Below are 26,763 nucleotides of genomic sequence, written 5' to 3' on the forward strand. Positions count from 1 at the left end.
GAAACTGCATAGGGAAGTCATCCTAATTTTGGAGGGGGAAATCAGGCCCTGCTTGAAGGCTCTGGGTGGTGGTTATGCAACTTTCCTATCTGGTATTTGAGAAAACTTCCCCTCCTGGCTGTTTTACCTTGTGACTATGACTAAAGTCATCATGTTGCCACCAAGGCTCCTTCTGCTGGGCTCACTGCTTTTACACGGGCTATCTCACTGAGTGGGCCAGAGACCTGCTACATCGCTTAGGGCCTGAAAATTCACTGCAGTTTGGGTTCCACTTGTTGCCAGCCCTACTGCCTTTTTTTTCTCTCTTTCAGTTGCTGATGACTAAAGGCAAAGATGTGTTCTTTCTTGGGCAGTGTGATGAAGCAGGCAATGTTTTGCTGTAAGAGCAATTGCTTTGTTACAGCAGTCACCCTCCTGGGGCTAAGCATCCATCACACCCTCCCGGGGTGGGTGAGCATGGAAAGCACAGGCAGCGGCACAGGGTTAAATGCAGCACATTCACCGGGGATAGCAAGCAAGGTGGGAGGGAGAAATACCACCACAGTGGGCATTTCTTCAGCTCTGTTCTATGTGGATGGATTTGGGGGAGGAATTTCAGATTTGGTGGCAATGCCCAGGGCAGGGGGGAGAGGGGGGCAGATGTTGGGTAGCTCATCACCCAGCTGTGTGGCCAAGTGGAGCAATGAAGGATGATGTATGGTGGTGCCATACTCTGCTTCCCAGAGACGCCTGGGTTCCTCTTTGCGGTAGTCATTGTATGGCAGCACAAACATGAACACAGGTGAAGGTCCACAGGTATAGTTTGAGTTCAGACTGTGTGGATGCCAGTGCACAAACCTGTTCAGCTGCGTGCAGGGACATGTAAAGCCATCTGGAGCTCATTCAGAGGCGCTGCCTCCCAGCCCTTCTATGGCAGGACCTGTAAAGATGTTTTGAATGTGCTGAGGAGGCAAGGGAGCTGTGTACATTGAACTTAGCCCATGTCCTCATGCTCCCCCAGCCTGAACTCCGCAGCCCTGCCTCAGGCCCCCCTGGGCTGGCAGCACCACCTGAGAGCACCCGGGCAGAAGTACCCTAGTCCCGAGCAGCCCCTGCGCTGCAGCAGAGCCGGAGTGCACTTCCCAGTGTGTCAGGGCATGCTGGTCTAAAGGAAGGGCATGAGAAAATGTTCCCAATGGCAAACCAAGGTGAAAATGTTCACCCTGCGAGTGGCTGCAGTGCAGTGCTCATGCTCTCGCCTTTCGCTTTGCCTGCCGTTAGCACAGATGCTGACTAGACCCACACGCCTGATGCTGGCTCTGAGTGTAATTGGTGACAGTCCCAGTGGGGTCTGCGTCTCTGGTCAGGAGCGGCCAAAGGCTGTCGGCTCCCTCCAAGGGACACTTTGGGGATGCAGGGTGTTGGCCCTAGTGCTGCCCTACTGCCCACAGCAGGCCAGGAGAGGGCGGGAAGCGTCAACAGGGAGGCAAATGGAGAGACACTGTGTGCTCCCAAATTAGCTAACAGGCCAGGTTGGTTTTCCTGTTTACTCCCTAAGTGGAAAATAGGAAGAGAGTAAAAACCTCATCCCCTTGCCTATAAAAAGATCTTGTTGTGTGGGCACAGGATTTTTACCTTCTTTTCATTTTTCTTCCAGTCTAGCAGAGCCTCAGTGGCACCAGGTGCGTGGCATGGGCTGTAACAACAGTAATGCAAATAAAGAGGGATGCCAGGAATAGCAGCTCCCCTGTAGAGGATATTTCTTCTCGGCCAGGGAACTGGGCCCATTCACCAATCTGCTGGTGAACAGCTGTGTCAGGGTTTCACAAAGCACAAGGGTCACAGAGGAGACATGCAGGGTTTGCATCAGTCGTGTTGGGGACACATAGCCCCTACCAGCTGTAGCCAGCACTGACCCAGCCGGGGCACAACGCAGCTGAGGGCCACTCACACCTCCAAAAAGGGGGACAAAACGTGAGGAAACCACATCATCCCTACAGCGTTTCATGGACGGATTGCTATAAAAGCATCAGCTGTGTGGGTTCGGCCAGCAGGAACAAGGAGTTAGAGCAAAGATACTGCCAGGCCAGAAAACTGGCTGGGCTGTATTTTGGGTTTACAGCATCAGGATGCATTATTGGGATCCTAAACCCTGCAAGCCCAGGGAGGTTGCGAAGCCTTGTTTGCCCCAGATTGTTTGTCCAAAAAGATACCAAGAGACGAACTCTTTCTTCTCTTCGTAACTGGCCATAATCTTATCTGAAGCCTCCAAAGTGTCCTAGAGACTTCTCAGGGAGATAAAAATGAAACAAAAAAGAAGTCCAAGAGCATTTATTTCTGAGGCTTGAGACTGAGGAACAGCACAAGTTTCTTGGCCAGCTTTGGTCACCCGTATTTTTCACAAAGGGAGGGAAAGGACATCCAAAGCTGCCAATGTCTTGCTAAGGTAGCAACTGAGCTTTCTTGCCTCCTTGCTCCTCTGGATAAATGAAGCTGTTTTGAGGAAGAAAGTCTCAGAGTTGATTTAGCTAATAACTAGCAAAAAATACTGCGTGAGAGCAGTAGACTACAGTAGCCCATGTCTCAGGCATCTGGATGCCGAGGCCAGTATGGTTTAACAGTCTCGCACCAAAGGGTATTTTTGGTGTGTTTGTTGTGGGCCTGTGGATACCCTTCAGGCAAGAAGCTTTCTTATGGATTTGGTGGTGGTTTCAAGGTACTTTTTGCTCTACATGGTTTGTGGCTTCTCACTTGCCAGGGGAGCCTCTAATAACCTCACCATGGGCTTTGAAAAGTATGTGCAACTGTGAAAAAGATCCCCCTAACGTAGTATTTCCTTTAAAATTCAGTTCAGTGTCTGTGTGCCTGACTGGTCTTAGCTGGTCTTGCCATAAAAGATTTTACAGACTCTTTGGTTCTGTTTTGGGGTCTATTTCTGCTGGAGCCACCTGTAGTTGTCCATTTGAAGCAGCCAACTGTTGTTTGTGAAGTGTTGTAAAGTGAAGTGAGTGGTGTTGTTGCCTCCACAGCACAAGGATTCCCCTGCGTGCTCATAGCCATGTGGGCTTGCTGGCAAGTGGGGATGTCGCACGAGGGCTAGTGATCCGGAGCAGACCTGGTGGGTCATAGGTGTTCACACTGCATTTCTCACCCAGAGCAGCGGAGAAGCTCCTGTGCTGCACACCCTTCCCATCACTGAAGCTCTCTGGTGGGTTGGGGTTATGAACACCAGAACCAGGATACACCATCCCAGCAGCATTCATATGGGGCCCTACTGGGGGTGTTGCCACTCAGGGGTCTTTGCTAATAAATTGGATGAGCCTTGCCAGCTCCATGAGGGTCCATCAGGCCCAGGGCTGGTCCAGTCACCATGTCCTGTCCCTGAGTCTGTCTTAGCTTTACCTGTGATTTTTATATTTTCCATAGCAAAACATTTACTGTGTGTCCAGTGGGCCCAGCTCTGGAACCAGGGACCTGGATTCTGTGTTAATTATGTAGTTTCATCCAGGTCATTGATTAAAACTGTGAAATTTCAAAGAGGCAAGAAAAAAATTCTTCTCTGACAAGTGTCTGCTTGATGCTGGTTCATGACTTAGAACTGATTTTCCAGACCTATGTGTGGGCCAGGTTTTGCCATGGTTATTATCTGCTATATAACCTTTGGCATTATTCTGTTTCTCAGTGAAAACGCAATACCAAGTAAGAGTTGTACTGAATGTGAGCATCCTGTATCAGCACCACAGCAAGTTACCGTGACCAGATCTGTTTTCTGCAAACCTTTCTTGATTAGCAGAAATTAACTATTTAAGGGAGGGGAACTGAATTAATCAGCATGTGCTTGGGCTCTGAGTCGTAGTGACTTGCCCCTTGCATTATCCTGCTTACTCTTTCAAAATACTGGGATCTTCTTTCGCATGACTCTCTTGGCAGCTGGATCAAGGACAGGACACACAGCTGCTCACCATGCCAGTGTGGATGTCCTCAATTAGTCCAGGTGCAAGCTGTATTTTAGGAGTGAAGAAAGTGGATGCAAAGGATACATAAATGTTGGGTTCTTCTGAGCAAAGCAAACTAATGGGAGAAATGAGCAGTTCACTACCCTGCTGTAATGATTTTATTAATATAAACCAGTTCACAGGCAGTAAGGACACTCTGTCAAAGCAAATTGATTTTTTTTCTACTGCTTTGCTCACCTGCTGCAAGCCTTTGGGCAGCCTCTAGCGAGGCTCTTCCCTGGCTAGTGAGCATGCCCTTTGCTTTGCTGTGTTCAGCCTGGTGCTCTTCTGGGGCTCATTGCCCCCGGCTGACCTGGCTGCAGCGTTTTACGCACTGCTTGAGCCACAGTCATGCCCCTGTGGGACCGGGGCTACCCGCACCGCAGATCACCTCCGAGGCAGCACTGCTGAAACCCAGGCGCAGGCCCCAGAGGAAGCAAGGCAGCCACAGGAGGTGGCCAATGGCTGGGTGTGGGTGGCAGGGCTTGCCTTGTGCTGCAGAGGCACAGGGTACAGGCATGGGGGAGTTAAAGCCTGACTCTACGAAAAACCCTTGTTGCACAGTTTGTGTGTGCAGGCTGCCCCAGTTCGCCTGGGGTTTACCACACATTTTCATCGTGCTTGCAAAATGCTGTTATCACAAATTGCAAAAAACAGCCTCATCCTCATCTGATCAGAATGAAACCAGCACAGCTCTGCACAATGTCTCCACTGTGTCCGGTCTGCTGAGTGCTCCTCTGGGGCACATGGTTATTGCTCAGAGATACCTTAGTTTGCTGCTTTGGGATTTTTTTTTTTTCATTGCAGAGTCCTTGGCCTTGGCCTGTGAAAGCAGTTGGTAACCACTGCTGCCGGGGTACTTGCTGCCTTAGCTGCTGGCTGTGACACAACTTTTTGCCGAGAGACGATGTGGCGTTCCCATAGGCAAATAGGCTGAAGTAAAGCTGAGGATGTCAGGGAGCCTCTCTGGGGCTGCTCCTGAGCAGAGTCCAGGCTGCCACCAAAGCCCTGCTGAGCAGAGGCACAGCTGGAGCTGGTTGTGAAGCCCAGCGCAGCCTCTCCACTCTCTGTCCCATCAAGTGAGTAGCACCCCCTTGGGGTCACCCTGTCCCACTGGGGCAAGGCAAGTAGGGCACCCACTATCTCCCCACTGCCAGTGCCGGTGTTTCACCCTGATAGCTCCTACCATCCTAATAGCTCCTTGTGTCCTGATTACTTGTTCTGTCCCAGGCCTTGTATCTGCAATGGGACAATGGTGAGGCTGAATAAGGCTAGCAGGCAGGCAGTCTGGGAGGCTCTGGGTATCTCCCAAGAACAAAGCTGCTGGTTAATGTAATTTGTTTAATAATTATTACAAGTCCTGATGGCTATTTACCTCCGTGAAGGACCCGAGCCAAAGGCACCACACAGCTTACCAGCACCAGTCCCCATGACAGACCACTTTTGTATGCTGCTGGGCTGTGGTGCAGCTGGGGTGGAGGGTGGCATGTGTGAAATATTGGGGAGCGCTGCAGATTCCTTTCACTAGAGCTTAACACATGTTTTTGGCTGTGAGCCAAGCTGGAGCTCAGCCCTTTCCAGTGCCCAGAGCCCTCCTGGGTGAGCTGCCAGCAGGGGCTCTGTGGGCGGCTGGGCGGCAGGTTGGTGCTGGGGAGAAAAAAGCCCAGGTAACGTGCACAAGAAATTAGGGCTTTCACAAGGTGCCATAATGAATTGCAGCCCCGTTAGAGCAGTGCTGTGCTTATGCCTACAGCATGCTGCAGGGACATTTACCCAGATCAAGCTCACCACCACCGCAATGGCAGAGCACCTGTGTTGAGGGCCAGCGCAGGGCCATCAGTGCTGCAGGCACACAGGGCCACAGCTCCCCACCTTCAAACGCTGTGTCATAGGCTGGGAACATACAGTGCAGCTTGCACCAGTAGTCAAGTGACTCCAAAAAAATCAGGACATGAAAGTGCTTTGGTAATGCCAAAAGGAAAACATAAGGAAAAGAATTTCCCCTCCCCTTACTCCATAAAAGTTCAATATTGCACAGATGATCTGAAATTTTTTGAAGTGTTAAAGGCTGACTGTGGGACATAAGTGTTTTACATTGGGTACAGGGATCTTGTGCTTCTAAAACAGATGACAGGCTTCACAGGGGAGTCTTTAGACTTTCCAGACAAGAGATAACAGCAGAAACCTGATATTGTCAGAGGTTGGCTGTAGGAAATGCAACTGCTAATGGCTAGTTTGATGTTCTGCTGTGCTTTGTACTTAAAAGTATGTTTTATCATGATGGGTGAAGGGAAGCTGCACTTTAAAGGCTTACCTTGCAGTAGCAGGAAGCCTCTAAGTGGATGTCCAGCTTGACTCCGGCCCAGGACGTGGTGCTGGGCAGAGGCTGGGGTGGTCCTGCGCTCTCCCAAATTCTTAGATTTGCACCTTTTTCTTTTTGCACATTCAAAGATCTTCTTATCCACTTACAGGGAGTTAATTTTCCAAAGGCCCACAGTGCTTTGCCTGGGTGCCTTTGGCACTATCCATGCAGGCATGACAAGCTGGCATTTTTGCTTTGCCCTGCAGGACAGAGCCTGCCCAGGTTTGCAAGCTGCAGCAGGAAGCTTTCTGGGGTGCTGGTCTTGGCAAAGCCAGGCTTCACCCTGCTGCCTGAGCCAGGGTTTGCGGTGGCTGGGGTGTCTAAGCCTCTTGACTAGGTGTGTGGATGCACACACCACACAGGACTGGAACAAACCAACGCTGTCCTGACACAATTAGTGTTTCTAAATGAACGCTAGGCTCATATTTCCATTCCCACCTGTCACCCATGTCAGCTCACTTCTCAGTGACACCAGAGAATAACTAAATGAGGAGCGTATTTTGTTTGGTATTACACAGCCAGCCAAAGCAGCAGCTGAGTGAAGGCATTACAAGGCTTTAAACACCTCCACTCTTGGCGGAGCTGCCCGGGCGTGGGTGGGAACCAGCCTCCCTGGGATCGGGCTTTCCAGCACTATGGCCTCCTTCAGGCTGCAGCCGCCACCCATCCCTCCGTCCTTGCCTCCCTCCGTCCCTCCATCCCTCCTCCCCTCCGCCCCCGCCTCCCTCCCTCCCCTGGCGCAGCCTCTCCGCGGGCGGCTCGGCTCGGGCAGTCGCAGGGCACCGGCTCCCCGCGGTGGTTGCAGGGGTGTGCATCTGGTGTGAGAGAGCAGGAGCCCGCTTCCACAGGCTGCTTTTCCTGGACAGGTGAAATAAATAGCATGAACTGTATGTAGAAACAATGTATATTTGCATGCAAACATAATGTATATACATATACACACACGCTTGCACATATAGACGTATATGTATATAAATTCTATACATACACATGCATATACACATACATCTCTGTGCATCTAAAGACTTATACACGTGTGTATATAAATTATATGCATACGCGTGCATATACATACATATACATACAGATATGTGTGTATATACACACATACATGTGTATGTATATAAATTATATACATGTGCACGCATACACTTGCATATACACATATATACGCGTATATACACGTGTACATGCGTGTATGCATATGATGTATAGACTATTCAACTTACAAATACATGCATATGTACATAGATTTATATATTACTCTTGTATATATCTATTAAGGATGTGTATAAGAACCAGTTTAACAGTCGAGCCTTGCGCGTGCTCAGCGCCGTGAGGGCCCCGCCGCCTGCGCCCTGTCGGCGCCGCGCGCGGGGCCGCCGCGGTGTCCCGAGGAGCCGCGCGCTGGGCCCGCGCTGCCCGGGCCCCCCGGCTCCTGCCCGGGCGGTGTCGCTGCCGGCTTTGCGCCGGCACCTCTGCAGGCGCCGCCGGAGCGCGGCCGCGCAGCGCCGCCTGCCGTCCCCGCCTGCCTGTGCGAGGCTGCGGCTTTGCACCCCTTCATCGGGAGGAAGCTCTGCCTTTAAACAGCTTTTGAGCGGTGAGGGGAATGCCCAAGTGCAAGGGCATCGACGGCCAGGCTGAGCGCGAGCTCCTCATTTTGGGAGGAGACGATCAACGCCTGACCAAAGAGTTACGGTCGCGTTGCGGCGGTAGGATGCCTGGCACTGTAGGAAAGGCGTGAAAGGAACAGAAAGACAACACAGAAGCTTAATACAACAATCTCAATGAATATGAGTGTTTTCTGAACCCTAAAGCTGCTACCTTTCTTGTTCAGGTTGCTTCATGGTGAAATCTAGATTTGTTGTGGAGGTAACAGGATGGGCATGATACCTGGTCAGGTATGGCTTTTAAAATATTAATACTTAAACCCTTATATAATTCAGCTTTAAAATACGTAATGGAGAAAGGAGAAGAAAATACCTTCTTCTGGAGAAGCACACAATTTTAAAATTTATCTCTTTTAGAAATGCGTTTTCACACAAACACATCTTGCATCCCACTAGAGTTGCTCTGCTTAGGCTTCCATCCCAGATAGTATCCTAGTAATGTGTAAAACTGAAGTAATTTGGGAAGTATTTGCTGTGCCTAGGAGGAATGAGGGGCACAAAGAACCAGAAGGAAAGTGGGGGTTGTCCTGGCTTGGACCACGACATGCACGCTGTAGCCGCAGCCTGGCAGCAAGCTGGTGCAGAGCGGCATTAGACCGGAAGTGGGTATTGGCATGGCCACGCAGCCTGGAGTGGGGATTGCAGAGCTGCCCCTTGCTTGCCTCCTCCCAGACTTGAGTTTTGGGCTGTCTGAGGCAAGGCACCCTCCACCTGTGTCCAAATGGTTCACAAGGTGACCGTTTAGGTTGGTTTGGGTAAGCAGCTGCAAGGTGACAAAAGCGCTGCCTTGCAGAAAAATTGTAATAAACGATTGAGTTTGATCTCAGCTGAACTGAAACAAGGTTAAAAAAAAACCCCAACCCCACATAGCACAACGCAGCAGCCATGGATTTATGCCTGCTGCTGATTTCACAGCACCATACGAGCATGGAAAAGCTGCTTGAGCTCCCATGTACACTGAAGCACAGGGGCTGCTGTGGATGTGTGGAGCCACAGACCCCGTGTTAGTGAAATCCCCACCAAACACAAACCCTCCCTGTCACTTCAGCTAACACTCTTCTCCTGAGAAACAACTAATCTTTGCATGCCTCTGCCTTTCCCAACACATCCTGGTTCACAAGTTCAGCTGCTTCAAAGTTGCATCTGATCATTAACCCTGAAAGATCAGAGATTACTGAACAGTTTAAACTGCATGTTTGAGGTGGCTGAGGCATAAAGTTCAGGCACAAGTCTGCACCCAAATCCTGAGACCATCTTCCCAAAGTTCAAGAGGCAGATTCAGACCGAGGGTTTCAGTTCAGCTGTGCGATGCTTCAGCGTCATGTAGGTTTGTGTCTTCATTTCTTTTTAGAGCTGCTTTCATGCAGCTGCTATTTCAAAAGTGACTGTGAATTTTGAGTGCTTCTGGCCTTGCAGCCTGTCGTGAGTGTGGCTGAGCTTATAGCTCCCGGGGGCTTCAGCTGGAGAGACGAGAAAGTCCAAGTAAAAGCCCCACAAGTCACAGGTTTTCATTTATGCCATCAACTTTGCTAGAAAATTACTCTTTTCTTATGCATTTTCTCTGTCACTTTTATTCCTGATAAGATAGGTACAGAAGAAAGTGCTGTTTGTGACCATGTTATACATAAAAACAACAACAGAAGACAAGCTTCATCTATCATGGGTAGGTTTTTTTTTTCAGTTTGTTGTTATTTTAATGAGAAAGCTTTTGGTATCACAGCACCGCAGGGAAACTTAGGTTGGAAGATGCCTCCCAAGGCCTTCTGGCCCTCCCTCTTGCTCAGCGTGGGTCCAGCCCCAAGGGCTGCTCAGCAGCCACTGAGCCCCTTGAGCCTGAACAGTGTGAACCACAGCACTGCGGTAGCGATTTGGGAAGGACCTGAAAAGTGCTGAGTAGCAAAGACATTGGTGTTGTCCTTGATGGGATTTAATCTTAATATAACTCATTAGTCTTCATGGTGGAAGACTGATGGTGCCAAAGGATTAATTTATCTAAATTCCTTAGGTAATGCCTCAGAGAATGGGAGGTGAAGGTCATGTAGTGAAGGAGGCCCATGAATACAGCCCAGCCTGTACCTCTGGCTCCTGCTGCGGGTAGAGGTCCCACCCCAGATGCCCCCACAGCAAAGCTGGTAAAGGGCTGGGCCCTTCGAGCCCTGCTGGTGCTGATGCTCCTGGAAGTCAGTAAGGAGTCTGCTCCAGAAGTGGAGCCCTCAGCTCACCCTTCAGGAGAAACTACCAAATCAGCCAAAGTCAAGCATGAGCTGAAGTTGTTGCTCTTTTTGCATTTTCAGCTGTTTAAATTTCTGCTATTCAGTAAACTCAGGTCAGCAGATAAGGCTGGAGTCCTGCAGTGCGGGTGCTGTGTTAGGAGCTGATGGAAATGCAAGCTGAGCTGGTCAAGGGCAAGCAGTGCCTTTTGGCAAGGAAGAGATCATCTGCAAATGGAGGCACCGTATCCCACATGCTTCGCGCCTGAGCTGGGTGTGCTGGGACCGAGCCTGGCCAGTGCCCTGATGGCAGCAAAGCACAAGAGCATGGTGGCCAGCCTCTCACTACAGCAGATAAAAAGCATAAGGGTGTTGCTCCATTCCATCTTTTGTCTTTCAGCTCCTAAAATCATCCCACATTGCCTGAGTGGGCTGGCATCTTTTCAGCACTGAAAAACGGATGTTGCCAAATTTCCAGTGGTTGTTCTTGGTGCTTTATGCTGTTACTTTAACAGAAGTATGCATGTCATGCCTCTTGCAAAACCAGATAGGATTTACTCCCTTAACAAGGGTCAGCTCTGTTTTCAGCTGCCTTCCTCTCCACGGAGATGTCTATCTAGCTCAGAAATGTTGCTGTCAGCTTTCCATGAGCATGAATTCAGTAGCACCCTCCATAGCAACACACAGACCTCTCCCAGCCACTTGCTACCTGGCCACCAAGCAACTGCTCGGTTCGTATCTGCAAAAATACTCCTCTGACTATTTTTGCTAGTAAAATGATATCTTTTTCTGATCTGCCATTTTAGACATTAAAGCCAGAGTTTAGTCACCAGCCCTGTGCTACCTACCTAGCTGCAAGCACAGCACTGCAGAGGCTGGGAGCAAATCCCTCCTGCACCCTTCAGACAGCCCCCTCTGACATTGTCAGTGAGGTAGGCAGGCAGTGCAGCGCTGATGGTACTAGTGCATGCAGGGGTAGGATGACATCTTCTGACTCCAGCTCAGCAGAGGTTTTCCCCTTCCTTGGTTTCATGCGTACTTGACGGAGGCTGTTAACAGAAGCCCTCAAACCGGTCCTACAGGTGCTGCTGCAAGCTATGTTCCCTCTAGCACCCTGCCTTTCTGCAGCAAATACATAGCATTTCTTTGTAGTTCAGGGGTATGGAATAGAAAGAAAGCTGGGAAGGAGCAGTAAAAATAAGCTAACACAACACAGCAGGAAAAGTGTGCTAAGTAACCTGAGCTGTCACCCAGCAGTGCTCACCCAATGGTCAAACTTAGGCCTCTAGCAGAGTCTCTGAGATGCCTGGAGAAATGGTGCTGACCCACATGGGCTGAGGCTTGCAACGGGCTGCTGCCAGGAGTTGGTGCTTAAGTTGGCTTAAGTTTTAGTGAGCGTGGCTCATAGCCTTATGTACATCTTCATGCTGAGTGCCTTATCACCCAGCTTTGAAATAGGAAAAATAAGCAAAAATCTTCTAGCAGCTTTCTTAGCATTTAGTTTTTTCAAACTTACTGGAAAAATAAAGTGGCATTTTAATTGCCATCTTCCCAGAAATACAGCAAAACAGTACAAGGGGAAGAGGTGGGTTTTCAGTGACAGCTTAGTTTTTTTGGGCCTATCACTGTAAGTGAAATTTAGCTTCCTTAATGACGTGGAAGTGGAAGTCGCAATAGGGAAAGAGCTTGCTACATGATTGCAAGGACATTTCAGGCTGCCTTTTAACCTTATTTTAAAAGTCCTGAGAGAAAAGTGACAGCTACCTCCGGAAGAGAGACCAGCTATGTACTGCTGTATACTGGGATGCTAAACTGTCAAGGCTGTAAAGTGGGAAATAACACTGTATTCCCTTGATTTTGACAGGGGAAACGTGGCCACTATCACCCCTTGGGGCTCTGCAGCACCTTACCCAAGCATGGTGCCGAAAACACAGTGGCTTCTGCCTGTGCTCACACGAGCTGGAAGCATGGGAGGAAAGCGTCATTAGTGTAAATGCAGGTTTATGTTGAATCAAGGTACTGGGAATCACTTTGCATTGCAAAGGCCCAGGGTTAAGCAGCATCGCTGAACTCCTCAAAGATCAAGCACTGGCAGTACAAGAGCCGTGTGCCACTGCCTGGGTCGCTGCTGACAGCCTGCGAGTGCTCTGCTCAAGGCACGCTTCACTTCCAGTGTGTGTATGTATATATACATACACATATAGAATCATAGAATCGTTAAGGTTGGAAAAGACCCTTAAGATCATCAAGTCCAACCGCTAACCTATCACTGCCAAGTCCACCACTAAACCATATCCTCAAGCACCACGTCTACCCTTCTTTTAAATACCTCCAGGGATGGAGACTCCACCACCTCCCTGGGCAGCCTGTTCCAATGCCTGACAACCCTTGCGGTGAATGTGTTTTTCCTAATACCCAACCTAAACTTCCCCTGGCGCAGCTGAGGCCATTTCCTCTCGTCCTATTGCTTGTTACTAGGGAGAAGAGACTGACACCCCCCCTCTCTACAACCTCCTTTCAGGTAGTTGTAGAGAGCAAAATATATATGTGCAGATATATATGTTCAGATATGTGTGCAAATATGCATACATATGTATAGATGTGTATTACATATACATATACATAGATACCTTGTATATGTATATATTTTTATAAATATACATAAATGTACATATAGACATTATATATGTATGTATAGACTCATTGTCTACATTGTTCTATATACACATATATAATAGATTCTATATACACATACATATATATGTATACATATACACATACACACAGACACATTATATATGTATATCTATATATTTTCTATACATACGTATATATGTAGATATAGACATTATTTATGTACATATATATACACGTATATATGTATATATACACCTATTCGATACATTATACACACAGAGAATAGATTCTATATATACATATATGAGTATACATACACACACAGACACGTTATATATGTATATGTTTTATGCATATACATATATGTATAATAGACGTTATACATGTATGTATATATACACAGACACATAAATAACATGTCTATACATATATATTTATGTTATATAAGTTTATATATACATGTATATGCATGTGTATATATAATATAAAGTTATAGTACATATAATGCTATATTTTATATATGTAGATATAATGGTATATATTATATATGTAATATACTTTTTTGTTGTTGTTGAGATCAAACCATCGCTAAGGAGCCTCAGGGGTGTAACTGGTTCACGGCACTCTCTGCAGCTCTGGGTTTTTCTATCACGGTCTTCAGCCCTGCCGCATTTGGCAGAAGGGTGGCAGTGCCTTACTGACTGCCACAGCAGGTGGGAAACCACAGAGCCCTCCGTTTAAACAACAATGCCAGCACCAAGAACTTGTGCCAAGGGTCATCAGTTCTTCATGCTTTGCTGCCTTACCTGGAAGCCAGCACTTCACTGTATGAAGAGCAAAATGAGTTTTGCTCCTGACTTGCTTTTGGCACATCATCTGGCAGGGAGAGAAAGTTTCTCTGTGGCCCTGATTATACACAGGAGTATATTTATTTCTCAGATTATAACTTTACCTTGGTTGCACTGAGAATATTTCAATGCCAATCTAGAGGTATCATAAATTGAAGGTGGTCCATTACCATAGCAATGACTTATGCTGCTCTATCTTCTTTCCTCATTCATGAAGGAACAAACTCCATGCGCTCAGCACCGTGTTCATGACAGCCTGTTGCTTTGCCCGCTCCAGCAGCATCCGACCTGTCTGCGCTAAACCAGGGGAAGGTAGGAGGAAAGAGACAATTTGCTGAACTCCCTATAGCAAACTGCCACAGAGACCATAGGTATTTCTTGGCTGCACCCAGACAGCTGTGCTGGCAAGGAGAGGTTTCTTTCTGGGGGTTACAGGAGGGCTCACCCTCCCTCTCTGATCTGGTGCCACCAGCATGCTCCAGCTCCACTGTGCGCCACGTGCCCCTGCCTCGCTGTGATACATGCCCTTCCCCAGGACACTGCCAGCTCACCCTGCACTGGGCCATGGGGAGAAAAGTTAGGGTACCCATCCCGCACAGAAAGCATAGCCTCAGCCCCATCTATAGCCCTCTCCAGAAGAATAAGGCATGCTAAGCCCCTTCCTGTAAGCTAAGGATGTGCGTGAAGTTGTGCTGTGGAGGACTATAATTAGACTGGCGAGTTTTACCAGTGGATTGCATCTTTGTGCAGGCAGCTGGGCAGAGACTCAGCTTTGCTTTGAGGAGCCTTCAGGGCCTCCAACAGCAGGGGTGCACCAGTGCATCAGCAATAACAGACCATACAGGGAGGTAAAGGCCCAAAAGCCAGAGGCAGGCTGTGAAACTCAAACTACAGAGACAAAAACTGATAAAAGAGTGAATAAAATCTGAGCTTAAGCATATTGTGTCAAGGTTGTTTGGCTACAAAGGTCTGTGGACCCCCCCCAGAAGCTCCAAAACACTTCATATCTCCTGAGAGGAGAGGAGATGGAGAGGGAGAGGAAGAGGGAGAGGAAAGGGAAAGGGAGAGGAGAGGGACCGCCATGGCAGCAGGCCTGTTCTGAAATGCTGCATCGACACAGCCATGTTGTCAGTCTCCTCAGTCTCCTGAGCAAAAGGCGATCTCTGGAGCTCATGCTCTATGTTCTTTCTGTTTCTTCACACAACCGTACCTTACATAGACACCTCCTATTTAAACTCCCAAAATCCTTCCATGTACTTATGACAGCCATTAATTTAAATATAAAAAGCTGCTGCACCCCAGCTACATTGCTGCATCTGAAGGCTCAAGCATAGCCTCTATGGCAGGTCTGTTAAGGTGGTCTCACTGCTGAGAGGCATAAAACACTCTGTGACCACTTTGTAGGTCTTTTTTTTTTTTTTGCTTTTTATCTGTGCATGACTTTATTTAATAACTTTCAGGGGTCAGAAGCACTTGTACTACAGACACCTGTTGATCTCCAAAACGGAAGTGACTCATGAATTGCTGTAGGTCCAGCTCTAGAAGATGCCCCAGTGCTGCTTGACCCAGTGTTCTCCATGTGCCTGCAGGAAGTGACTCCCCCAGCAGAAGTGAGGGCAGCAGAGACAAAGATGAATGGCTCATTTCCCCCATAACACACCACAGAAACAGACTTTTATGAAAAATAGAGCACAGACTAAGACAGAAAGGGCAACAGTCATTTTCAAAGGTCAGACGTACCATTTCTTTATGGCAAGTTTGCCTTCTGTGACGGGCAAAAGCAGGATGGACCAAATGTTTTCCAACAGACCTGGATTAAAAATGAAGTCATGTTACTTGGAGAACTGACAGTCCCACCAGAAATAATAGAGGCTGCTGTCAGTTCTGGCTTCACAATAAAAAGCATCTTCCCACGTTGTCAAAAGCTTCTCTGGTATGGTCATAAATAACGCATTATTTGAATGGAAATGTTAATGGCAGAGAGATATAAATCATATTGGTCTGTTGTAAAAATACACCATAGCTGAAAAATGTTTCTTGTTTCTCATATATGTGAAAATATATGTGTGTGTATAAACAAGATATGCATGTCTATTCATATCACTAGATATTTATGCATAATTCTATGCATGTGTTGTACACATATTGGTAGCTAAAAATACTTAGTAATCAGTCCTCCCCCTAAGAGCAAACAGTTGATGTGATACACTGAAGGCTGTTGTGCAAGATTTGACTAAGTATCATCTTTCCCATATATAAAGGTTGTAACGTAGCAACCATTGTTTTCTGCTCAGAAGACCCTATTTCTGGGATGATCACCACTACCATGGCACTGCTGCTAGAAACTGGGGGTGTCCCCACCACCCCAGAGGTTGACACTAATGGGGACACCACAGAAGTATCCTGTGATTTGTTCTGTGAGTGACTCCCCTGGCAGGGAGCAGGAAGGGACTTCAACGTGAGAAGTGCCAACCCAAGCATGCCTGTTCCAGCAGGCACCATCCCTGGAGGGGCACTGGCTAGTGGGTTAGGGACAGGATGGGGCTTGGCCTGTGACTGCAGACACCAGCACAGTCCTGAGCCTGTGCCCTGGCAGGCTGGCACCTGAACCGGGCTCTTCTGGCACTGTGCACACTCCCCCCACTGCCGGGCTCGTGGCTGGTGGAGGTGTCAGGTGCAATGCCAGTGTAGGGTTATATAAATGTAAAAGCATTTTATATAAGCCTATTTTATCTACAAATCATTTATATTTAGAACACCTATTTCTACTGGAAACACTAAAACCATATTACATAAGAGCTTGTTTAAATCCGTTGGCTTAAGGTTTGGGCAGGGGGAGGGGTTGGTTCAGGCATGGTGCGTTCAGGCTGCGTTTTATAATCAGAGCCTCAACAGGCAGCTAAAAGCTGGTCCTGAAATCCTTTTTGCTTTCACTCCACACTGCTCTGACAATAGCAGAGCACTTTGCTGGAGGGAAATTTTCCTCTCCCTCAGAGCTGCCTTCATGTTTGGAAACTTTCATTTGTAATGCTCTGGATGTGTTGCTAACATAGCAGAGACAGCAGCTTGGCACTGCCTGGCCAGCCTCCTAAAGTCCAGGCTGTTACAGCAGGCGGAAACGCTATTGACATCACCCAAGTGACTGTTGTGTCATTCTCAGAAATGGAAAAATAACCCATTAACTGGAACTGACTATTTAGCAATATAAAATGGCTTACCTTGGCATTCGTGCTACAATATTTTCTAATGAATTAATTTTTCCCCAAGCCCTCCCCTGAGGGGAAGGCTGGAAAGATGGTGATGATGGCCATAAAATACATGTACAACTGCACCAGAGGCAGTTGAACCACTTTAGATGCACAGCCACAGGACTGCAGAAGTCGGCCCTAGGGCCAGCTCACGCTGCTCTGCCATGGCCATGAAAATGTTTGTTTCCTGTCATATGCCAGAACAAACTGCTTTACTACAGGGTTGGGATAAGACTGCACTGCACTGCGTATTGGGCCATGGATGTACATGGGGTCTGTATGTTACAGCCCCATCATGGCATTACAACACAGCTCTCAGGGAAAGGCAGTCCCTGCCCACACAGGCAGAGGTACTGTGGTAGCCACTGCCAGCCAACACCATGGCCACGGCAAACAAGCCCTTAAGCAGCGGTTGGATGCCGGTCGCATCTCGGTTTCCCGGTGTGAGCAACTCCAAAACAGTGAAGTGGAAGATCCCACCTTGCAGCAATGATGCCATCCCTGAGACTTCTCTGTTGGCCCATGTCATGAATACTACCATGGTAAACAGCACAACTTCAGTAATAGCAGGCTTAACTGATCTTCCCTCCCTTCCATTCAGTCTGAACCAAAACTTATGCCTCTTTTTTCCCCCTCCACATTGTCTCTGAAAGCAAGGTCAGGAATCACTCCTCAGCGAAGGGGAAGGACAGGAGCAGCAACTGTGTGTAGCAGAGCCCCAGGCAGAGGGACAGAAATGCCACAAGCGAAATAGAGAGCAGTCTTGGTAACTACCACGACAGTACCAAGTCACTTGGTTGGGGCAGCCAGCTGTGCATCCCGGGTTCATGCTCCCAATATACCTCTCTGACTTTGGCTGGGTGAGGGAACCCCACGAACACTCACAGTAAGATCCTGTTGGAGGTAGGGCTGGTGGGATTTCCCGCAGGGCTTCTGGGGGATGCTGAGCAGCTCTGAGAGTCCAGGCAGAGATGTGGTTGCTGCTGTGCCCTCCAGCATTGCCCCCATGGCTGGGCATGGCATGCACCGCAGGCACTGTCCACACCAATGCTGGGCACTGCCCCAGCCTTGCAGCAAGCGTCCCAGCGGGCCCCGCTCCTTTGACGCCGCAAAGGCCAGCCAGCATACTGCAGCACAGCTCAGCAGCCTCACTCACCTTTCCAAGGCAGCATGGCCAGACCGCTGTCCCCAGGCGGGATGTGCTACCTCTGCCAAATGACACCGCTCCCCGGCACTGGCACAATTTGCCCTCTGAAAGGAGCAGTTCTGAGCTCTCCCACTGCTTTCTCATTGACGCTACCTTTAATCACCACCACTGCTCCAATTCTCCCTGCAACTGCTCCATATTCAGATGATATGGTTCACTAGTTTCTATAAATGGCCAGGACATTGCATAAATTTCAGGGACAAAGTAAGAGCTAAAGCTGTAAATGACTTTTTCTCCTTACCTTAAGGCTTCTCAAACTCCAGCATCTGGTGGAGCCCAGTTTGTCCCACTCCAGCCAGCACCCTGCTCCAGCAGGCTGAGGCTTAACTGCTCCATCTTCCGTTTTCCCTGCTGTAAAGTGGAAAAGACAACACACAATTTTCTTAGGGGTGCAGAAGGAAAGCAGTTAACATCTGAGCATGAGCCTTCTGAGACTTTCTTTCCCTCACCAGGAAGTGAAGGTGGCTTAAACTGTTTGAAAATGATCTCATTCCCAAATTTCTGTGAGCTCAGCTGGGCAGGCAATGGGGCTGGGGAGGTGCGTGGCAGTGAGATGGCAATGGGGGACCCTGACATCTGGAGGCACCATGCCCTACTGGCAAGTTACCCAAGGGCACCAGCAGTGGGGTCTCCAATTTGGTTTTTACAGCAGCTTCCTGAATATTTTAAGGAGAAGACGGTGAAGGACCAAGGTGGTCTGCTACCGATCTGCTGCCGTTCTGTCCTTGCTGGTGGTGCGCAGGGTGCCCATGCTGGGGAGCGGTGCTTTCCCAGCTCCAGGCTGCCCAAGACCTCCTGGCTGCTGGGCCACCACAGTGCCAGGGGATGGGGCCTGGTGCCAGGCGGCTGCCCTGCCTGCCTGCCCAGCTCCCCTCTGCTACACATCACCGCTCAAATAGCTTAAGCAAATTCTTCTCATACTTCACTTGAGCCAGACACTGTAAATTGGATTAAAGTGGTGCCTGGAGAGATTTCTAGAGCCAAATATTTAAAACTAACATAAATTTGAACTGTGTTCTGGGCTGGCCACAGGGGTGCCCCGACTTTAGCCCCTGGTATGCTGGGGGCGCCCCAGCTCTGGCTCTGTGGATTTGAAGCCAGATGTCATGTGACACTGCCTGCAGATACCAAAATTTATGTCAAATCCTGCAACAGTGAAGTAGTTGAGCTTAAAAATATATCTTCTTTTTTCTGCTTGGGAAAAAATTGTACTGGGGCTGGTCATTAAATGAGCTGAGCACCCCTCTGCTCTGGGGAACTGAACCCCTCTGTGTTCCCAGGGCCTGCAGGCCACTAACTCCAGCTAACTATTTCACTTTAAGCAGCCCATCAGCTTCTATTATTTCTCACCTGTCATAAAAGTCAAGTGATACAGTGAACATCTGTGATGTTCATGGATGAACATAGTATTTTGACTTTTTATGGACATGAAGGGCAAATCTGTGTCTCTGAGCATGGAAGAAGAGAGACCACGGCTATAGGAAATACTAGTCATGCTGTCATCCTAAGGACCCAAATCATCTGCAACACTGATGAGAAAAGTAACTTTCAGATATGCCAGGGAAACTCAGCAGAACCCAGCTTCACTGCTGCAAGACCAGCACCGTGCTGGGCAGAGCTTGGGGAGCCTGCCATTTCCAGAGCTTTCCTTCCTCTGCTGAAAGGTCACAGAGACAAGACTGATGCCTATCTAAGCTGTAATGCCCAAGTGGAATAAGACCAGATGACCAAGAAGAATTGCTCTGGGATAACCAGAGCCCATCTGATTTCTCACCCAAGGACTGTTTGCATCCGATTCTGCATGTCATTGACAAACACTGGTGACTTGCAGCATACATAGAAGATTAAATTTGACCATGGACGGTAAATAAGTGGATAGCAGTTCGGACTCATGGAAAATAGGAATGTCTATTTTACCTTAAAGAATAAACTAGTCTGGTTTAGTCTCAGAGATTTTAGTATGTCTTTTCTAATGGCTCAATGAACTCATAAATTATGGGGTAAAGGCTGAGTTCATGCTTGCCTCAGAGCATGGCCATGTGCTGGAGGCTGGGACTTTGCAATGTAAAGCCCTTTTGTGAGCCCACCACATTCTCCCAGGCAGAAACCAGCCTTTGGCACCAAAACTCTCCCTGCTCACAAAGGAGAAGAAACACCTCAGCAATGGGTGTGCAAAGGATTCAATGAGCTGGCTGAGCACTAGCCAGCAGCCCATCACCAGCTGCAGCAAAAAACTCTGATGGTTCACAAACTGGCTACTGGTGATGGGAACCAGCTCTCCTGTCTGCAGGGACCCACCACCCCTGCTGTAAATCCACATCGGTAACTGCTGCTGTCAGGCCCTGAAAGGAAGAGCCAGTTAGCAAGAGAAAAACACTGTTTGGTTTTTATTTTGTTTTAGGCTGGAAGGAAGCCATGAACCACAGCTCAGAGAACAGGCTGTGATCAGCTGGGAGAAATACAGCTCCCCAGTGAGTGAAATAGGGTTTCGTTTTGCTGCTTGGCAGCACCTGTGGGGTCATATCAGTTAAATAAATACGATGCCAGGCTGATGTGTTGTAGGGAATGGTTTATGATCTTCATCTGATGAAAAAGAGAGCAGGCATGTGTTGAGAGAAGGTGAGTGAACACATTTGTGTAAATAGCCATAATCAGTCATGTTTTGGGAAATAAAAGATGTCAGCCTGCTTCCAGCAAAGCTGTGTTGCCTCTGCCTCAGGAGTTTGGTGTGGGCCCAAAAACAAGTGAGAACTGGGTGTTTCCCCCCAAACAGCCCCTGTGTGAGAGCTTCCCTGCTCCTGGCAGCCCTCTGCAGACAGACAGCCCTCCACAGACAGACAGCCCTGCAGCCCTGCTCCATTACCAGCTTTCCAACATCCTGTTTTCACTGGGGTTATTTTAATCTCCCTGTTTCCCATCATATTTTTCTTCCTGCCCATGCCAACACAGACTGTAATTCCTGGCAGGCAGGGTGGAAATCTCCCCGGACTGCGCCAGCATTTTGGAGGATGAGCTGGCCTCTCCTGTGGTTGTGCCCCAGCTCCTCTCTGGTGCCTGCCACTGACCCCAAACCCCCACCATGGCCAACCACCCACTTCACATTAAGGCATTTTGAATTCGCACAGCCACTAAATCACTCAAGTAACTATGTGCTTATGCATTTTGCTGCATGATGGATGAAAAACCAGAAAACCTGCTTCATTGCTGACATTATTATGCTTTTATCAGGACAAGAGAAATGAGGAAATAGTTAACTACCTAAGTGAGAAACACACAGGTTTGGACAGCCAGACTCTTCCATGCGCTCCCTAGCTAGCAGTGAATTCTTGGTGTGCAGCTGTGAACTGAGAGCTGCTCACTGGCTGCCACAGGTCCACTTAAATTTCAGGGTTTGCCTTACTCTTGGATTTCCTCTGCCCTGGATGATGGTCTCCTCACTCAGTACAGGTCCCTAAGCCAGTCACAGTGAGGTTTTGTACCTTTTCTCACTGGAAAGCTATGCTGTATATGATGCAGTTAGCAAGGTCAATAGAAATACAGATATAAGCACCAGCAATACCCAGAGGACATTGCCGTATGCTCTGCACTCCAACAGCTGTATAGACTGGCACCTTGCTCCTTCACAGGGCTAGGTGTTACGTAAAATTGAGAGACTCAAACAGTTGAGGGTCTCTCTGCATAAAGCAAGTAAAAAGAAAATAAAGAATCATGGAAAATCAGTGAAATATCATGCGTAAGAGCCCAAAAGATAATTTAGCATGTAGAAGTAACTTAATCTTTCAATATGTGTCAACATCAAGTTTGCTAAGAAGCTCTGTAGAATTAGCAGAAAAAATCTGAGGCAGATATAACACAAAATAAAAACCAAACCCATCTGCTTTCTTAATCATAAGCTTTAGAAATGCCTCTGCTAGTTATCCAGCTATTTCAAGAACTGTACTCTTTAAATCTATATCCAAACAAACAGAAGTCACAATAAATCTGTCATTCAGTTATTCAGTTCCATGACTTTAAATGATTGAAAATTATCAAATTCAAGACAGATATTAAATGGAAACATTGTCTCTCTACAGCCTCTAGCACTGAAGATTTAAGCTCCAATTCAACCTGAATGGCATCCCAAGAACAAGAATGAGAAAATGTCCTTTTATTGCCAGAGTCCAGGTTGGAGTATCCATAGCTGAAGCCTGGGCTGAAAATTAAAAGTGTGTCTAAGGATCAACCATCTTGTAAAACAGAAACTCTACCCTGGCTGCACTTGTGGTGTAGCGATACCTTTTTGGGAAGATGCTGTGGAAATTATGACACAGGAAAATGACTAGGCTTATCTTACCTTGCACCAGCGATGGTGGGATTAGTGTGGCAGAGAAGCCTCCATGCTGCACAGCACCTGAGCCTTGAGGTATGGCTTGAGGAACAAGGCAAACTTTTGATATAAAGGGAAGCCTGTATTTTATTAGGCCTCACATCTATTCTGAGAGGGGCCAGTAATCTTTAACCAAGCAGGCAGGCAGACATCTCACAGGCCTTGGATGGTACTCAGCCATGCATCATTACCAGAAGAACAGAATAAGCCTAAACCAGAAGTTACAAGAAATTTGGAAAAATCAAAAGCATAAGTAAAGGCACAAGTAATGTGGAACTATACCAAATTAAGACAAAGTATATCAGCCTTCTACCAATTAGGAAACAAACGTTAAAACTGAAAAAAAACCCCAACAAACCCTCACCCACCAATTTAGGAATGACTCCTTACCCTAGAAAAACCAATCAAGTGTATTATTAGTAAGGGTATATTAACCAAGTCCCCCACTAATGCAGAAGGAGAAGGCCTTCCCCACGTCCCTTTCCATATAGGGAAACTGCTCCTGCTCAGCAAGCAGCCCTCCATCCCAGGGGGTGGCAAGGGACCCCCGTGGCAGCACGGGCTGCACTAGCCAGAGCAGGAGCCCTGCCACACCACCTCTGCTCCCGTAGGTAATCACAGCCCAGGACCTTTATTTTATCAACAAGGGAACCAAAGCTGGGGAGGGCAAGTGGGTTGTGAAAGGCAATGGTATCACTGGCTCCAAAGCCAGACAAGTCATAAGTTTCCTGTCATGCACCCAACTCCAAAAAGCACACTTTTGTATTTCACACCAGGCGTAACATCCAGGCTGGGTGACATAAAGGTTAAAAGTAATTTTGGCTGCTGTAGACCAGCACGTAGACTACAAGAGGAATTTTATTATCGGAGTTCACTATAGAAGGGCTAATTTACAGCCAGGCTGTGACAGGCAGATCCCAGAGAAACGCGAATGGCATTATGTGACGGCTGCTGCCAGCCATTGACACAGCTATTTGCAGAGTGTGACCATACCCAGCTGTCACCACATCCACACCAGCTACCAGGGCAGAGCTGCCACCACACATGGTCTGGTGCATGCAGATCACCTTATCAGTGATGCTAATTCTCAGTCGAAAGAAGTCATTGAACTTTTCAGCAGTCAATATTTTAAGGCATTCTCAAATAGCGCTCAGAGTAAGCAGATAACCACTTTAAATATAGAGACACTGGAATGGAAGCCCGAGTGCTGGGTGCTAGTGGTGATCTGGATTATTTGCTTTTTACTAAGTACTCTGCAGTGTTACTTCCCAGGATGTTCAGCTCAAGTCTGATGCAAACAGTGGCAGAACAACAAACAGGAATTTGTGGGATTTTGTAAGCACTGAAATAATTCAAGGAATAAGATACAAATTGGTTGAGGGCTGCTGCTGCTCAGGATTGCATCTTTGGAAGAAGGAGGACAGTTTATTGTTTAATTATGTGTAAAACCTAACTGAAGGCTTGACAAGCACTTCCAAATCTCAGCAACAGAAAGGCAACATGAGTATAAATAAAGGGGAGAAGACTTGCAAGAGCAGAATTAGTTCTGGGTATCTGTTGACACCCAGAAATAATCTGCACCACAGCACGTCACTGAATTCCTCAGGACCCTAACTACAATTCTGCGTTTTGTAGTATACCCCCCTGTAAATAGGGGATGAAAAGTCCAGATGTGGAAAAACTTGCTACCTGTGACTGTCGCAGAGTTCAGAAGGGGACAGAAAAAAAAACAGCAAAAAAAAGCTCCAGAGCAACATTAGTTGCATATGGAAGAAAAACTCTGCAGGAGGAAGCCTTCCACCCACGTAAAAAAAAGCACTAAAAACTGTCTGTGAACTAATGCCTCCAGGCAATAAGCCAGACCAAAGTGAGAATTTAGCAAGGGTTTAAATGTGTGTATGTACCAGACACACTTCTGAGACTTTCTACAGCACAGAAAAAGCAATAGCAAGGTGTCAGGAAAACAAAGTAAATCAAAGCATACAAACGTAGCTGTAGGCAGCGGACTTATTGCTGCAGATGCAGGCTGTCTTGCTGACCAGGGATGGAGAAGATGCAGCAGCAAGGACTTCCCAGCTGCCCCAGTTCCCGGCTGGTTTGCAGAACCTGATGTCCAACCTACAGTCCCAGCAGACCAGTTGTGCTCAAAGCACAGACTAGCTAAATGCTACTCATGCTGTAATTTTACCACTAACAGCAACGTGGGCAAAGTCTTGTATAAATAGCTGATATTATAGATAGCAACTCTTAATTAAAATTAAATACAATTGTGAGAAAGTTAACTGACCATGACTGAGAACTCCTGATCAGAACAAACTGTTCAGCGTTGTGCCAGTTTGCAACGATTAGCTCTTATGTGATGACAGTACATGTAACAAGCTCTGTCCCGGTCTGTTCAGTAAGGGTAAAAACATCACCTCTTCTAACTGAAGTTCTTGTTAGGCATACTTTAAAATGTTGCCTTTTAACCCAAGACCACATAGAGGAGAAAAGGTAATTTTAAAAGACGTTTAACACCCTTATTTCTTATTTGCTTTTTTGCTAAATAAGGGGTTTCCATTTTACTTGGCAAGCACCAGCAGTCCCTTCATCTGGCTTATAATTTAAGACTCTTCCATAATTTGTTTTTAAAGACAATTCAGTTGCTCCATCACAGCCAAAGGGCCACATCTGTAACCATCCTACTTTTTCCTGCAGGGATGTTCTGATGAGCATGGGACAGAAACCGCCTTCCACCCTGTGAAACACTGCACTTTCTGCAGATTGCTCTCCTAACGCAGTACTCCTGCAGTTTGCCAAGGAAGAACCCAACTCCACACTCACAGTATCTTCATTTTCTGGCAGTAGATTTCACTTTGCGTGGTCCTTACAAAGCGTTTTTACTTTCTTTAATCATCTCCATCTAGGGAATTACTTCTACTTAATAAGCCAGACTGCCTAGCTGTACTCTCCAATGATCTGTGGATGAAGCCTGTTATGAGAGCAGGGTTTATCACCAAAGCAGCCAGCAGTGCCTGTACAGCATTGCTCCCCTAACACAAACAGAAGTTAGAAGCGGTGAAGCATCATGCTGGATTTAGGCTCAACACTTGGCTCTCCCCTTCCTTTTTGAGTGCAAAATGTTCCCTTTCTACCATTACAGGCTTCTTAAGTACTGCTGAGTTTGACTGGTGTTCTTAAAGATGGGATGGGGTGGGTGGGCAGGGAAGACTTCATTTGCACAAAATGTTTTGAAGCTGAATCTTTTTCCAGTTCCTAAGCATTTCCTACCCACTGCTCTCATCCAATATCAGAAAAAAAACCTACCACACCACTTCAAAACAGTCCCTCACCTAGGAGAGGGCAACCAGCCACTTCCTCTTCCCTACAGCCCCATGCGTAGAAATTGATGTGGCTAAGTAAACATTCACACACCATGCCCAAGGAGATACTCTGTGTCCCATCTCCCCAAGTCACCATTTTGTGCCCTGTTGAAGGGGCAGCTCCTTATTTGAAGCGAGTTGCAGCTGTGCCACCTGCCAAAGGAGCAAGGGAGGAGCGATGGAAAAAATTGGAGGAGCTAAGACACTGCCATGGAAAAAGTTGTAGGAGTTTGCCAAAAGATGTGGCTTTATATCCTACAGCTAATTAGCTCCCTCAGGAATGTTTCTGATGGGAAGAACTGGGAGAGGAAAAACATACTGTTCTTAGGGCTTGCTGCAACAGAAGCCCTCCGCACATTTTGAAACATCCTATAGGAGTTACCTGGTCCTGCTCCTGAAAGTGCTCCAGACAGGAGCTCTTGGCTGAGGGAGCCGCTTGATTACTTTCACTCTAGGCTGCTAGTGACATGAAGGTACTCACATGCACTGGCAGTGGCTTTTCTACTTTAACACTCTTCTATATAAAAAACCTGGTAAAACAGTAATGCTCACTTATACTCTGGAATTATACTTTCATCAAGAATGGTTACTGACACTACCATACACTTATGCTTTCATAGCTGTACCATTACACAAGATTTTTCTTAAATACAGGCCATAGGCACTGGGACAGGAGTGTACTTCTGAAGTCTCCTTCCAGGTTGCTGCATCGCAGCAGCGGCACTTCCAGGGTAGGCTGCAAGACAATTTCTCATGCTTCCTTGAGCACCTTGTATTAGGGAGCACAGGCAAGCAGGCCTGCCTTCACAATACCGCCAGCTGCATTACAGTAGAGCCTCTTTATCTTTCATCATACAAAGCATAAAAAGACAACAGTAA

The 26,763-nt window shown here is 47.4% G+C and overlaps 1 long non-coding RNA gene across 6 annotated transcripts; it reads left to right on the top strand.

The window, feature by feature from the left end:
* The first annotated feature begins 640 nt into the window (after positions 1 to 640).
* Positions 641 to 16,154, top strand: LOC142060301 (uncharacterized). Of its 6 annotated transcripts, XR_012661694.1 has the most exons (5): positions 641 to 7,202; positions 8,174 to 8,237; positions 9,595 to 9,669; positions 13,919 to 14,013; positions 15,162 to 16,154. It is a non-coding gene; the product is annotated as an uncharacterized LOC142060301 (long non-coding RNA). The 6 variants fall into 6 exon arrangements; XR_012661693.1 differs by lacking the exon at positions 641 to 7,202 and having other exon boundaries at positions 7,840 to 8,237; positions 9,591 to 9,669; positions 15,162 to 16,152; XR_012661692.1 differs by lacking the exon at positions 641 to 7,202 and having other exon boundaries at positions 7,841 to 8,237; positions 15,162 to 16,152.
* Positions 16,155 to 26,763: the final 10,609 nt, after the last annotated feature.

The sequence above is a fragment of the Phalacrocorax aristotelis genome, chromosome 7, assembly GCF_949628215.1.
Source record: "Phalacrocorax aristotelis chromosome 7, bGulAri2.1, whole genome shotgun sequence".
Lineage (NCBI taxonomy): Eukaryota > Metazoa > Chordata > Aves > Suliformes > Phalacrocoracidae > Phalacrocorax > Phalacrocorax aristotelis.